We start from the raw sequence: 15,521 nt of genomic DNA on the forward strand, positions 1-15,521 counted from the left end.
CAGCTACTAGTAAGAAGCGTTGCCTTTTCTTCTGAGTATGCAACACGTTAAAGTGTTGCCTATTGTTTAGAATATGCAACCCGTTAAAAATATTGCCTATTTATTTGAATTCGCAACTTGTTAAAAGTGTTGCCTATCAGTTTGATATGCAACCCTTGGAAGCATTGCCTATTCTTCTAAATATGCAACCCATGAGTGTTGCCTTTAAACTAAATATGCAACAATTGAAAGGTTGCCTTTTTGGCTAAAAATAAAGATTGTTTTTGCAGTGAAAATACAAAAGAAACATGTATAATCATTTAGTTATTAAATAAATTTGTACAAATAAAATTTAGAAAAGAGATAAAACCTCAAGTAAAATTCTTAAGAATTATAGGGACTTGAGACAAGGCATAAATAAACAAATAAATAAAACTCCTACAATTGCACAAATTCAGACAGCAGAAATTTTTTGCTTAAGTTATAAAGTTCACTCAAGTCCTTGCCACAGAAAATTACAAGTGTAGCTTGCTTGGTAAGGAGTTCGAAAATTATTTTTCCTTCTTGGTAACTGCTTCCAAAGGCTGTTCTAGAAATAACATCGCAAGCCAAATTTTGGATGGAAGGCCATACATTAGTGTCGCATTTACCCTCTGAAGGCAGCATCTCCTCCCATTTAGTAATCACATCATCGCAACATTGGATCATTGTAGATGTTAGAACCTATATACATAGTTAGTAGCAGAGTCAGCAATGCTTAACATACATAAATATAAGAGAATTTATTGGAATAAAAAGCAAATTAAACCAACTTTTAATTTGTCATGATGGAAAGTAGGGTTGATGATCTTTCGATATGTGTGCCATTGTTGGTCCTCATAGTTTGGAAGTCCAGAGCCCATTAACGTGGCAAGACGCATCAGATTAGGCTTTTCTTTCATGAAGTAACAGTTATTGGTAAGAACTTTTTTAATATGCTCAGGGTTTGTGATATTCACCTTTAGTGTCTGACCTTCCCAAAAGAATGAATTCTTCCCTGTCCATCACGAGTTTTTGATGTTATCAACACCAGAAGCAAAAACATTATACGATTTGAAAATCATATAAGTGGGAGCGGACCAAATTTGATGATAGCACATATAAGAAGGGAAGGCAAAAGACAACGTATCCACTTATTACCTTAGCTACTACCACAAGTAACCTACACATATATCAATGAAGCTTAGTTTTTATTATTGAGATGCATAAAATCTCTTTACTGTAACAGAATTATCTTAAAGCTATATTGTTACATTAGAAAATCAAATCACTAATGATCTGACACTTGAGAATCACACCCATCGCCTCTCTGTGAATCAAATTCTACCTTTGCTGCTTAGTCTTGTTCATATTGAGACGATAAAGATGCTTTCATGATCCTGATAACACCAAAAACTATCTTTATGCCTAAGATCAGAATTTCAAAACAGACGCACAATCACAAAATATAAAGGGGAAAATAAAAACCTTGGTGCTGGATGGAAACAAATAGTGAACACTATATTAGTTGTTCTCTCGTGAAACCAATCTTTTCTTCTGTGAAGTTCACATAGTGTCACAAGCGCTTTCTTAACTCATGCTTCATCCTCTACCTGTTGAAAAAAGACAAAGAACAAACACATACACAAACATTCATTCAAATTGTTCAATAAGCACAGCCATCTGAGGAAATCACACAGCCAACATAACCAAAAGGTTCAATTGAAATTAAATGAGACCTATAGCATTGAAAACAAGACACTTTCAAAGCATGGTTCTTCGCTTTTTTCTTATGCTTCTAGTTCACTTAATACTATGAGTTAGGTGATCAAATGCCAGCTTCTTCATGTCCTGTCACCCAAGGTTTGAAGCTCTATGAACAACAGCAGAGTTTTGCCATTATCAGCAATCTGCCAAAATTCAAATAAAAAATCACTACAGCATCACATTTTTCACAATTGCAACAATTCAATTGGCTCCACATTTATGTTTTGACCACTAACATGAATTCAAGTATATTGAGAGTTGAAGAACTTGGCAAGAAACTCTCTTGAACTTTGCAGAATCTATCAACCTCTTCCTCTATAAAAAAAATAGCTTACTTACATCCTGAAGCATTAAATAAAAAGAATAGCTACATTTTGGCATTCTATAAAGCCTGTGCTGTCCAAATCATAGAGCTTAAATGAAACTGCAAAAGAATTGCAAAGCCTATGCTGTCCAAATTATAGATCTGCATGCAGTAAAATTCTAATGTTAAAAGGACATCCAATTAACTAAAATGACTAGTACTTGGCCTCTCAAGAGTGGATTACATAATTAACAGTGGATAATTTGTTAATTACCATATTTAAATGGGAGACACAATTTAGCTAAAAAAGGAAACAGAACAAGACTTGATCCTACAACTACTCAGCTAATCAAATAATATATAGATTACAAAATACTAAACAACAGCATATTTGTAAATTTCAAACTAATCAGTGATCACATTGAGCATCCTTCAGGTTGAAGTTAAATTAGTTTTTATAAGTTGAAGTAGTAAAACAAGTTTTTCATTGAAATAGATATTGCACACAAAATCCATCAAGCAGCCAAACCATTGTTTACAACTTTACAAGATAAAACCATTGAAATAGCTATTGCACACAAAAACCATCAAATGTTTAAGCGCTTGAGGCAGCTGTAACCAAAACAAAGCTTCCAAGAATTTTCCAAATATTGTAGCTATGAAAGCAAACCTAATTTGCAAATAGAGAAGCAGAAAAAAAGAAGTGAACGTAATTGGAAGCATGGCGAAAAACATAGTGCTAACTCAATTGAACTAAAAGAATTCCTAGCCAACTCTAACACCTACAATAACAATGAATCCATGGTTAAATTCCCAATTGAGATTCCACCAACAATAATTAAATTTCAAGCCCTAAAATTGCCATCATTTAGTGATTAAAGTAGCGGCAGATAAATATATCATAACAATGAAACATTGTAGTGATTTTACATTACCAGAATTAATTAAGCAGTAGGCAATGAACAGATAGCGACGTGAGGAAGGACGAACCCAACGGCGAGGCGAGGCGAGCAGCGATGAACACGACGGAGACGCCAACAATGACGCCAGCAATGAGGAACACAGGCAATGACGAGGAAATTGAATAGAGAAGAGTAAATCGCGAGCAGTGACAAGGAACGCGAAGAGAAAAGAGTAAATCACACATCAATCAAAATTCAAAGTAGTTGGAGTTGTTTTGTTATTTCAACAATTCAACCAAATTAACCACTAGTAAGTAAAGTTTGAGAGAAATTGTTGTCATGCCTGAGAGACTTGAGAGGAAGATGTGGACGACACCACGGCGGAGCAAAGCGAATGTTTCAGAATGACACGAGCTGAAGATCGAACATGGCGGAGCAGAGCAAAACACGATGCGAGAAGAAGCACATGACACGAACAGAGCAGAGCAGAGCAGAATGTTATGCGAGCAGCGGAGCAGAACACAACACGAGCAGAGCAGTGAAGAACACCACGACGGCGAGAGAAAAGAACGCAGAACACGAGTCAATGTCGTGAAATTGTGGAAATTGAGCTAGGGTTGGGGTTAGGATTTTGATTCTAAAATGGTAGGAATTGAGTTCTGTTTCTACGTATACTTGAATTCATGTTAGTGAGGAAGGTGATGAATCAATTATTGCTCGTGTTTCCTTTCTTGTTTTTGGTTTAGGAGGGAAAGTAAGTTCTATTAAAATATTTGGAGGGAATTAAAATTTTGATGAAAAAGATTTAAACAATGTTTACTACCAGAAGTTTATTATATATTTAAAAGCAACGTTTTTCATATGTTCTTTAAATCTATCAAAGAGAACCCTTATTAACAAAGAGTTGTAATAGTCTTATTTTTTGCAATAAATTTTAAGTGTTGCTTTTGACTATTTTAAACAACATTTTTTAAGTGTTGTTTATAGCATATGTTGCAATAGCTCAAAAATGTTGTAGTGAAGAGATGGAGAGTGTTGAGAGTGTTAAGAGATTCAAATAAAAGAGAGAGGTTAAGAGTGATTTTTCTTAAATTTTAGGGTAAGTAGTGTTAGTTTTATTTACTAGAAAATGGTACATGATTAGACATTGAGAGCGAAACATATTATTAATCATTTGGATCGTCTAAATTATGTTAAAAAAAATTGTTTAGAACTCAAAATTTGATTAATGCTATTTTTAGTGTTTTCATTCATAATTATTTTATTCATTTTAAGTAGTCATAAATTATATAACTATTTCTTGTGTAATTTGTAATATTTTTCTTTGTGAATATTAATTATATTGATAAATTATAATTTCTGTAAACATTATAATTAAGTAAGAATGATTATATTCTTTAATTTATTTTAATTTGCAAATATTATAAATAATAAATAATTAGAAATTTTTTATTATTAATTATTTTTTGAGAGTATTACAAAAATATAGTTCGGTTGTTTTTCTTGGGAAAATTTTTATCATAATATTATACTATTTTAACTAAACTAGTTGTAATGTACATTGTATTATTATAATTTGCTATTAGTGTAATTAATAATAATTAGAATTTGGGTTTTTTACTTATTTAAACTGAAAAAAATAGCTAATAATGTATGAACCTAATACAACATTATTTATGCAAATGTCTTTTTTATTATTATTATTATTAGTACATCACACTGACTAATTTATTTTTAACACATAAAATGTAAATCGCAACAAAGACTTGGAATTTAATGCATTTTAAATATCTGGTAAATCGTACTAGTCATTTAAAAATTTAAAAAACAAGTAAAGTCATCAAAACTAGTTGTGAATTACACATGCATATTTGTAAAAATTTTGGATTGTATATTCAAGTAAATTGTAATAGGTAAGCAGAATTTACAAGAAATTAACAAAAAGATATAATCCCACTGCAATTTACATGTTTAAAAAAAAAAAGGCCCAAAGCCACTGCGATTTACTTGTACAAAACCAAAGAGATAATCCACAAAAGGCATTGCGATTTACTTGTAAAATAAAGCTAAAAAAATGTGCAATCACTTGGTGTAACACTCTACCATACAAAGTCTTATGCTTAAGTCATAATTTTGAGATGGTAAGGTATTACGACCTCTAGAATTAAAATTTAGTACGTATAGTAGTATGAATAATTGATTATAACTAGGAGCCTTTGTAGAAAAAGGGGTAAACAAAAACCGTAACTCGAAAGCGCGACACTCCGATCGATAACGTAACGAACAGGGATAAGCTAACGCGAGATTATATATATACAAAAGAGTGTCAAAAACGGAAATATCAAAACTCAAATCCGGATGCGAAGATAACCGGTCCGAGCATAGCAATATATACATATAATAAAATAAGGAAACCCCAAAGGAAACCCAAAGGGACACAAAAACAAAGAACCTAGTCTCCAAAATCCCCTCTAAGAGGAGTCATCACAGTTTGTATTATTCAATGGAGATAAAAGTATCTAAGAGAAATCATAAAATCAAAACAGAGTCTCGAAAACAAGGATCTTCGCTAATCCAGAAGTCTCCAGCATGCCTCAACGAGAAGCTTCGCGTCCTGCATTTGAAAACCACGAAATCCGCATGGGTGAGAACCAGAGGTCCCCAGCATGGTAACAGTTCCCCATATATAACATGTAATAATAGAGGAAAGCCGAAGGCAATCCTAGGACTTCCTCCAGATAATATCAAAGCTTATAAACAAGCTAAACCATAAGTGGTAACTGACTAAAGATCCTTCAGTCTAACTAATACTTTCCTTTCCAATTCCTTCAGACCTCCCAACCACTAGAAGGAGTATAATGTAGCAAACACAGCTAAATCAAACAAGAGATATACAAATAGGAACAGATAAAGCATTTAGACAATTAGCAAGTAATATGCAGTCAAATAGGCAATCTCAAACAATTCATATAGTATGCATATGATAAATGCCTGTCCCTAGTGGCTGATGATATCATCTGTCGGTTATAGAGCCAACCCGACAAGTCCTGGTAGCTAACCATTGCACTGTCCCTCTGTCGCGCATCCCCAACTCGAGTTATACTCATCATAAACTTGATCATAATCATGATCCATATCCATCACCCTCACTGGTGAATATTTACGGGGGCGAGCTCATCCGGGGCTTTTACAGTGCCCAGCCACACTTACGACATAGAGTCAAAAGAGCTTCGAGTCTCAACCTGGAGCACGTGGTGGCTAGCCACTGCTTCCTCCCAGGGAAACCCTCATCTCCGATGGTGGAAGTGCAAACATTCACAATTCATTCAACAGCATATATGCATTTATACTTAGCCATAATCATGGCTCCGCCGTAGCACGGCAATAATCCAGCCATCCGGCTCACGGTTAAATCCATAACTAGCCAATTCATTAGCAATTACGGCCCTTCGGACCATGGCATAACAAGCACTTCCACCGCCATCCTCCGCATCTCACATAATCATCTTTGATCCTCATTGATCATTCATTTTTCCTTGCTTTATTCGCAAGTTACCACATTCACTAGCTTCTTGTCTCATTGCTAGGCATATTATAATGATTTAAGACATAAGTGGTGAGATCGGAGGCTTAGAAGTATGAAATTTGGCTTTTAAAACTCAAAAATCAACTTTGGGATGAAAACAGGGCCACGCGTACGCGCACTCCACGCGCACGCATGGATGGCCACAAAACTCATCGACGCGCAAGCATCATACGCGCGGACGCGCGGGTTGAAAAATAGCCAAACGACGCACACGCGTCAGCCACGCGTACGCGTGGGTGCTCTTGCGCCCCAGGCACAAAACTGGCACAATTATGGCACAACTCTCGGGAAAATAGCTGGGCATTTGGTGCAGCGCATCGACGCGCCCGCGCACACCACGCGCACATGTGGATGGTGCTTTCTTGAAGAACAACGCGTACGCGCGGAGGGTCATTCTGCTAAAAATTTTCTAAGTTAAAAACTGCAGAATTTACAGATTCAACCTCCAATCTTCCGACGGACATAACTTTCTCATTTTAAATCGTTTTTTGCCCGTTCTTTCAACGGCATGGACATCCCAGATCCAATTTCATTTCTAAACAAGCTTGGTACAAAACGGGGATTCGTAGTCCAAGTTATGTCCCGTCAAAACATGCCCAAAAACTATGTTTTCATACAAAACCACAAGGTGCCATTTTCAAAACAAACCATATTCAACTCTTTTCAAAATCAACCAAAACATGCCAAATTTCAACCCTTTTTGAAATCAATCAAAATGTATCAAAATCAACATCAAGCCATCCTCAACTCACACATTGACACTTTACCAAAATTTCCAAAACCACCATCCAACCATTTTAACACTTTTCAGTCAAATGGCTAAAGGACAAACACAATATCATGTCATACATCCTTCCTCATCACAATTTTCAATAATACCATTTCTAATCAAACATCATTATACATACTCATCATCATACTCACCATCAACATGGTACCACCCACCAATTCAACCTCAATCATTCATCAAGCATATATCACAACATGCATTTTCTCATATATCACACAATCAAGGCATCAATATTCATAGTCACATATATGATCACATCATATATCTCAACCATTCAACAACATCATCAATTCAATGCCTATCTTAGGGCCTCTAGCCTAAGTATTTCCTACCACATTACATATTAGATACGAGAAACCGAGACCATACCTTAGCCGATTTTCCAAGCTCAACCGGAGCACTTCCAAATCACTTTTCCTCAAGCTCTCAAGGTCTCAACACCTCCAAGAACAGATTTTATCACACAAAACTCCCTTTTCAAGCTTTCCAAAGTCACCAATCAAGCTCCAATATTCACATATACACAACCTAAGCCACAATCATCATACCCATACACAACATCTCAATACCCAATCATCATAGAACAATAAATTACACTAGGGTTGAGAATCTTACCACACCCAAGGTCCAAGGAGACAAGATTAACCTTCTCCTTCAAGAGAGTTGGGTCCTATAACATCAAAGAGCCCAAAATCTCAACATTTCACCCATGAAACTCGAAAACAAGGGCTGGAATTTCGAAGAGAAAAACGTGACTTACCTCAAGATTGGTTGTATGGGTTTTGTAGAGCTCTTCGCGGTGAACGCGTGGCTGCAAACGGTGCGGCAATCGGAGCTCTAGATCAAAAGTTATGGTGGTTTGAAGATCAAGTGAGAGATAGAAGTTTGAGAGTGTTCTTCCCCTCCCTCACTCCATTTCAGTGTGTGTGTGTAACAAATGAGGAGAGAGAGTGCTGAAAACTAGGGTTTTGGTTTAGTTTAGTTGGGCCAAGGGCCCACTTTGGGCCCGGTTGGACCGGTTTGGCCCTTTCGGTCCAATCTTGGTCCGATTTCTATAAAATTGGTACCGAATTTCTCGTCTCAATCTCCTCTATCATATTAAGCCATAAAAATCACATTTTTGGCTTTCTAGAATAAATTCTCATTTTATGGGTTAATTAGCCGTTAATTAACTGGTTTTTTTACATTCTACCCACCTAATTGGGAATTTTGCCCACAAAATTCAAATTCAATTACCTGAGAATAAGTGCGGATAATCCGATCGCATCTCCGACTCAAGTTCCCAAGTGTGTTCCTCAACACCGCCTCAACTCCATACCACCTTGACTAATGAAACCTCTTTCCCACGCAACCGTTTGATACTAGTATCATTAATTCTGACTGGAGCCACTGGAAGCGTCAAATCTTCTCTTAACTGAACCGATTCAGGTTCTAACACATGGCTAGCATCAGGAGTGTACTTCCGAAGTTGCGACACGTGAAACACGTCGTACAAGTTCGAAAGATGAAGTGGTAGAGCCATCCGATATGCCACCGGTCTAACCCTTTCCAGGATCTGAAATGGACCGATGTACCGAGAATTCAACTTCCTTGCTTTAATCGCCCTACCAACTCCCGTGGTTGGAGTAACCTTAAGGAAAACATGATCTCTTTCCTCAAATTCCAAGGGCTTCCGTCTTTGATCGGCGTAACTCTTCTGGCAACTCTGCGCCATAAGCATCCTATCTCGGATTTTCTTAACTTCTTCAGTGGTCTCAGCTATCATCTCCGGCCCCAACAAGCCTTTCTCTCCAGCTTCATACCAACATAGCGGAGATTGACATTTCCTCCCATATAATGCCTCATACGGAGCCATTCCGATACTCGCATGGTAACTATTATTGTATACAGGGCTAGCTTTCTTATTCTTTCTGATTCCCTTATTCATTAAATAACATTATTGATGATTCCACTTTCATTTTGCAATTTTTTTCTATAATTATCATCAATAATATGCAATATTTACTTGAATGTGAGTTACTTGTTATTCAAGTTTCTGCGATTTTTGTTAACTAGGAACCACATTACCATGCCACTTACTTTAACTTCACTTTTAACTCCTAACTTCTTTAACTTTCTAACTTCTCTTTTGGTTTTTACCTAACTACCTTCAAACCATTTCAAGGCATGATTATTGTTTTTCCTAATTAACAAGAATTTCACATATCATAGATTTTGGATTGTGATTTTTATTCTCCAACTTTTAACTTACATACAATCCAACATTTTACATATATTTAACTCAATCCATGATTATATTGCTACTTTATTCCTCTTTCGCCACTCTATTGCTTATATTGATAAAATCCTATTTACTTACCTGTTTTCCTACTTTAGTTTTTTAAACTGTATCCTGAAACTTCTGCTTTTCAGGATGTCTGACCCTAAAAGAAAAGGAAAGGGCAAAGCAACCACTGGCAAAAGGAAAAGAGGCGAATCCTCTACCTCTATATTGGATATCCTCCATGATGATTCCTGGCGGGAGAAGAATTATACCCTGCAGGAAAAGGCTGATCAGTTGGTGCCTGCCACAGACCCAGTAAAGTTTGCCAACAGATACTATGAACTCAAGTATCCGGTCTTTCAAACTTCAAGGAATTTATACCTGGAAAAGACCCTCAAAATTCCAAAAGAACTCAAACAATACACCTCAGAACAAATTAAACAGTGAGGCTGGTTCTTCTTGGAGAGGAACTTGACTGAGGTCAACTCATCCTGGGTCAGAGAATTCTAGTGTAACTATTTCAAAACGACCCTGGATGCAGTACAGCTCCGAGACAAACAGATACTGGTTATTGAGGAAGCAATAGAAGATATCCTCCAGCTCCTACCTAAATCAGATAAACCAGATGGTTATCAGCAGGCTGAAGAGGATATGAGATTCATGAGGTTTGACTGGGACGCAGTAAAGCGGACCATAGCTCTTGATCCTACTGTCCCATGGGTCATGAGCAAGTCCACAGTGGCCCCAAAGGGAATAAAGCTTATCTACCTGAATGATGAGGCTCAGCTTTGGCAGCAGATTCTGAGTAACTACGTGATGCCGAGCACTCATGAGACAGAGGTGCCAGCTGCCATGATTACCCTCATTCGGTGTGTGATGGAGGGTAAGGACCTGTACCTTCCCAGATTTATTAGGTATTATATGTCCAGGGTCCATGTCCGAGGCACTCTGCCACTTCCATACTTGATTACTCAGATGGGACGCCGAACTGAGGTACCCTGGGAGATTGCTGATAAAAAGCCACCTGCCGCCGAATGCAAGAAGATTATTCCACACAGCAGGAAGTTCCAGGCTTTGGGCTACTGACCACCCTTTCTCACTGACTCTGCTGAGGCAGCCACATCTTCTGCTACCCCTTCAGCTCTTGCTGCACCAGCCACCACCACAGTACCTCCACCTGCTTCAGAGCCTATCTACCACCTAGTGCGCCAACTCTTCGAGCGCCTGGATCGGATGGAGCGCTGCAACAAGCGGCATTATGAGCATCTGAAGCTAATGATCCGGTCCGGCACCCCTGACATCCCCTCCGAGCCTGACACACCATCAGAGCTATCTGAGGAGGAGGCGGATGATCATGCGACAGAGGCACGTGAGGAGCATCAGCAGGCAGAGTCCCAGCATGAGGAGCCTTCGCAGGCACAGCCATCAAACCCACAGGCACCGATCCAAGAAGAGCCTCATGCACTATCCCTACCAGAGCCCACAGAGACACCAGCAGTACATCCTTCCAGAGATGCCATTTCTTCACACCCAGCTTGATTGAGCATCGAGGACAATGCTATTATTTAAGTGTGGGGAGGTCGCCATCTCTGGCAAACTTTATTTTTGGTGAACCACTTTCAGACTCTCTTTATCCTATTTTTATTTCTTTTCCTGTATTTTATTTTATTTTATTTGTCTTTCAGTACTTGTGCATTTTCTTTTGCTGTATTTCTGTTTACTTTATTATATTTCTCGCTTTGTTTTATATATATCTTAGATATTTAGTTTAGTTTGCACTTTTAGCTTATTAAGTTGTGATATAGAAAATATGGATTAATTAGTTTAGTTTACCCTTTTAGCATACGATAACTTAGTTTAATTGAAAATAAAAAGAGTAAACTAGAAACTTTAGCCTTTCAAGAATCACAACAATCCACACACTATATATATATAGCAATAACTGTTAGTTAATTGACAACATTTTTCAAGGAAAATACTAAATTTTATAAGAGTCATTCTAAGATTCACATTGAGTTGAATGGAAACTCTTGATCTCTACTTACATGATATACATAACTGATATATAGTTTTTGAGCCAAAGAACACACAACTCGTGAGTTTTTTAGCCTAATTGTATGGTTACATTTAACCATAAATTTCAATCCTGTGTGTTTCACACTTCTTTTCTATGCTTGCAATCTTTACTTTGTTTCAGTCTATATGTCCAATATAGAATGTATTTACATACTTGCATGTGATTGAGGCCATTACTTATTTTTGCTCACTTATCCCAAATAAGCCTACCCTTTTATGTCACCCTTGTTAGCCCCCTTGAGCCTTTTAATCTCCTTCTGTTCTATAACTACATTACTAGCCTTAAGCAGAAAAATAAATTAAAAATTCCAAATTGAATCTTTGGTTAGCTTAAGATAGAGATTGTGTATCCACTAAGTGTGGGAAAACGTGGGAACATGGGTTAATAGGAAAGGATTAAATTAATAAAATAATCAGAAATTTGGGAGCATGCTCATGTGAAACCAAAGTAAATTAAAATACCATGTGCATTGAAATAAATTGTGTTTATATTTCAGATTAAAAAAATTCTTTTTAATTAAATAAATAAATAAGGGGAGAAAATTACCCCTATTATTAAGTTTAATAGAAAAACCAATGCACATGGGATAAAAATAAAAAAAAAATAAAATTGGTACATGAGTATGTGACACAAAAATGGAAAAATTGGGAAGCTAGGCAAAATTTAAAATTGTATAGAGTATGTATATGTTAGGTGAGATCTTAGACTAATCAAGGATTCAATTTATAGCTCACTTAGCCTTATATATATACCCTCACCTTTACCTTAGCCCCATTACAACCTTGAAAAAGGCCTCATGATGTTTGCATGTATACATTATATATTTGTTGATTGGTTAGATGAAGAACAAAATTTTAGAAAGCATGACTAGAAAAGAATAGAGTGATTAACCCCAAACACTGAGTGATTAGAGAGTAAACACAAATCCAGTGAGGGTTCAATATCTCAATTCCATATATCCATGTTTAATTATCTCTTGTCTTGCAAGTTTGTCAATCTTTTGGTTAATTCAACTCAATTGTGAACATATTCTAATATGGCTTGACCCTTTTATTGTGCATAAATGATTCTTTGAAAAATTTAACTCAATTTAACCACATGTAAGCTTTATATATATAGATGGATAATAATTAGAATTGCATGATTCATTTAGGTAGCTTGCATTTAGAATAGACTGCATTGCATAAGATTCCACCATTCTACCTTCATTCTTTTCTCTTGGATTTGGCATGAGGACATGCTATTGTTTAAGTGAGGGGAGGTTGATAAACCCCTATTTTATGATTCATCTTGTGCTCAAATAAGTGTTTTTATCAATTCTTCACCCAATTATTCATAAGATTTGCATGGTTTTATAATTCCTTTCTTATTTTATGTTATATGTGAAAACATGTTTCCTATGCTTTAAAAATATTAATTTTAATTATCCTTTATTACCATTCGATGCTGTAATTTGTGTGTTAAGTATTTTCAGGCTTCATAGGGCAGGAATGGCTTAGAGGACAGAAAGGAAACATACAAAAATGGAAGGAAAGCACAAAAATGGAGTTTTAAAGAAAAGGCAGCGACGCGAACGCATGGATAACGCGGACGCGTGATTGACGCGTACGCGTGACAAGGAAAAACTCCAAATGACGCGAACGCGTGACCCACGCACACGCGTGACGGACGCCACGTGCAGTAAATTGCAGAAGTCGCCCCCAGCGATTTCTAGGTCCCTTTTTGGCCCAAATCCAAGTCCAGAAACGCAGAATAAAAGCCAGAGAATGGGGGAATCGATCATGACATGGAACAATTCATACAACATTCATTATTCACAATTATTAGATTTTAGATGTAGTTTTTAGAGAGAGGGGCTCTCTCCTCTCTCTTAGGATTTAGGATTTATGATTTCTCTTATGATTAGGCTACTTCTCTTCATTCCAAGTTCAATGTTCCTTTAATTTATTTTCTACTTTTATTTATTCTATTACTTTGATTGTTATTTATCTTTTCAATTTGGCTTATGAATCTTTTCATGTTAGATTTGAATATTCTATTTAATATAATTTGAGATATTTCAGATTTATGATTGTTTTATTCTATTTGTGATGCTTTCAATTTAATTTAGATTTTCCCCTTTTGGTTTTGGTTAAGTAATTGGTAACACTTGAGTTATCAAACTCAGCAGTTGATTAAAAATTGGAATTCTCGCTAATTGATTTGGATCGCTCTAAAGCTAGTCTTTCCACAGGAGTTGACTAGGACTTGAGGATCAAATTGATTGGTCCACTTGACTTTCCTTTATTTAGTAAGAGTTAACTAAGTGGGAGCGATAAACAATTCTCATCACACCTGATAAGGATAACTAGGATGGGATTTCTAGTTCTTATACCTTGCCAAGAGCTTTCATAACTATTAATTTATTTCTCTTGTCATTTAATTTGCTTGTTCTTTAATTCAAAAAAACCCAAAAACACCTTTTTCCATAACCAATAATAATTCATACTTCCCTGCAATTCCTTGAGAAGACGACCCGAGGTTTCAATACTTCGGTTATAAATTTTATTGGGTTTTGTTACTTGTGACAACCAAACTTTTGTACGAAAGGATTCTCTGTTGATTTAGAAACTATACTTACAACGCGATTATTTTTATAAAATTTCTTTACCGACAGAAATCCTGTTCGTCAGTGTGTGTCATTAACCTAAACCAAAGACTTGCAATATTGGAATGCTCTAATACATAAATTGAAAGTCCAGAATATCCAGTAAAGTATCCTAACAACGTCCACCTCTTCACTCTCATTATATAGGGGTCATGTTTCTATTTAGACAACTAACCCAAGCATCTTCTGAACCATTACCGTGCACCACAATGGCAAATGTTAGTAAAATTATTTCCAACCATCGAAGATCTTTTTGATCGACTTTTGCTTTGCTAACCATGTCTTCCGATAACTAAGGTGTAGTTAAACCTTGACTAGACTTCCGCAATTGTAGATTTCACCTTCAGGGATGGGTCGATTTCAAGCAATGGCCTTATAGTCTTCGCAACCATGTCTGAGTCCAACTTGGAATAATCCTGTGAAATTGTTCCCATGGTGCACGTATGCCTCCCATTGTATCTCCGTATCTCCCAACAATCTTTCTTCTCTATCAAGCTTGCTTGAATAAGCCAATTGCAACCACTACCATATGTCTTATATTTTGCATAAAACATCTGTGACTCAGACTTATACATAGTGTAATCGACTCCTCTAGAGATAGTGTAACTCCAAATTGCCGCGACGAGCAACTTTCTAGAACTGTATTTTATTTCGATCCTGAACTCCCCGTTCTCAGGTTCATCAACACCTACAAAAAAAGAAAATTGTCCCTCGTCAATTTATCCAAAATATAAATTAAGAAAAATGTATTACTCACTCCTCATGTACCTATGTTCACATATTCAAGGAACTTTCGTGCATGTATAGCGTCAAGATCCAAACTACAAATATATAAAAGGTGGGACATCCACAGGTTGACTGGTTGCAGGTGGAACCACTATATTTTCCACGACTGCCTTACCTTTCCCATCACGAATTCACCATCCTCGTTCTCGTCACCGACTTTATAGTTAGCTTCGAAGTCCTCTTCGTTGTCACTGTTCATTCCTTCCTACACTTTAGCTCTATCATTCTCCATGTCTGAGTCAAATTGGAACCCATCCGCAGCTATATGTTCAAACTTTACATACAACTCAATCTTTGGTTATTGCACCTAAATTGAAACATATGCTGCATACTTGCTTTGTTAATAATTGGCATAATATCAAACTGGATTATACCGCAATACGATAATGGAATTTCTGTACA

This window comes from Arachis hypogaea, chromosome 13 (genome assembly GCF_003086295.3).
Source record: "Arachis hypogaea cultivar Tifrunner chromosome 13, arahy.Tifrunner.gnm2.J5K5, whole genome shotgun sequence".
NCBI classification, from domain to species: Eukaryota; Viridiplantae; Streptophyta; class Magnoliopsida; order Fabales; family Fabaceae; genus Arachis; species Arachis hypogaea.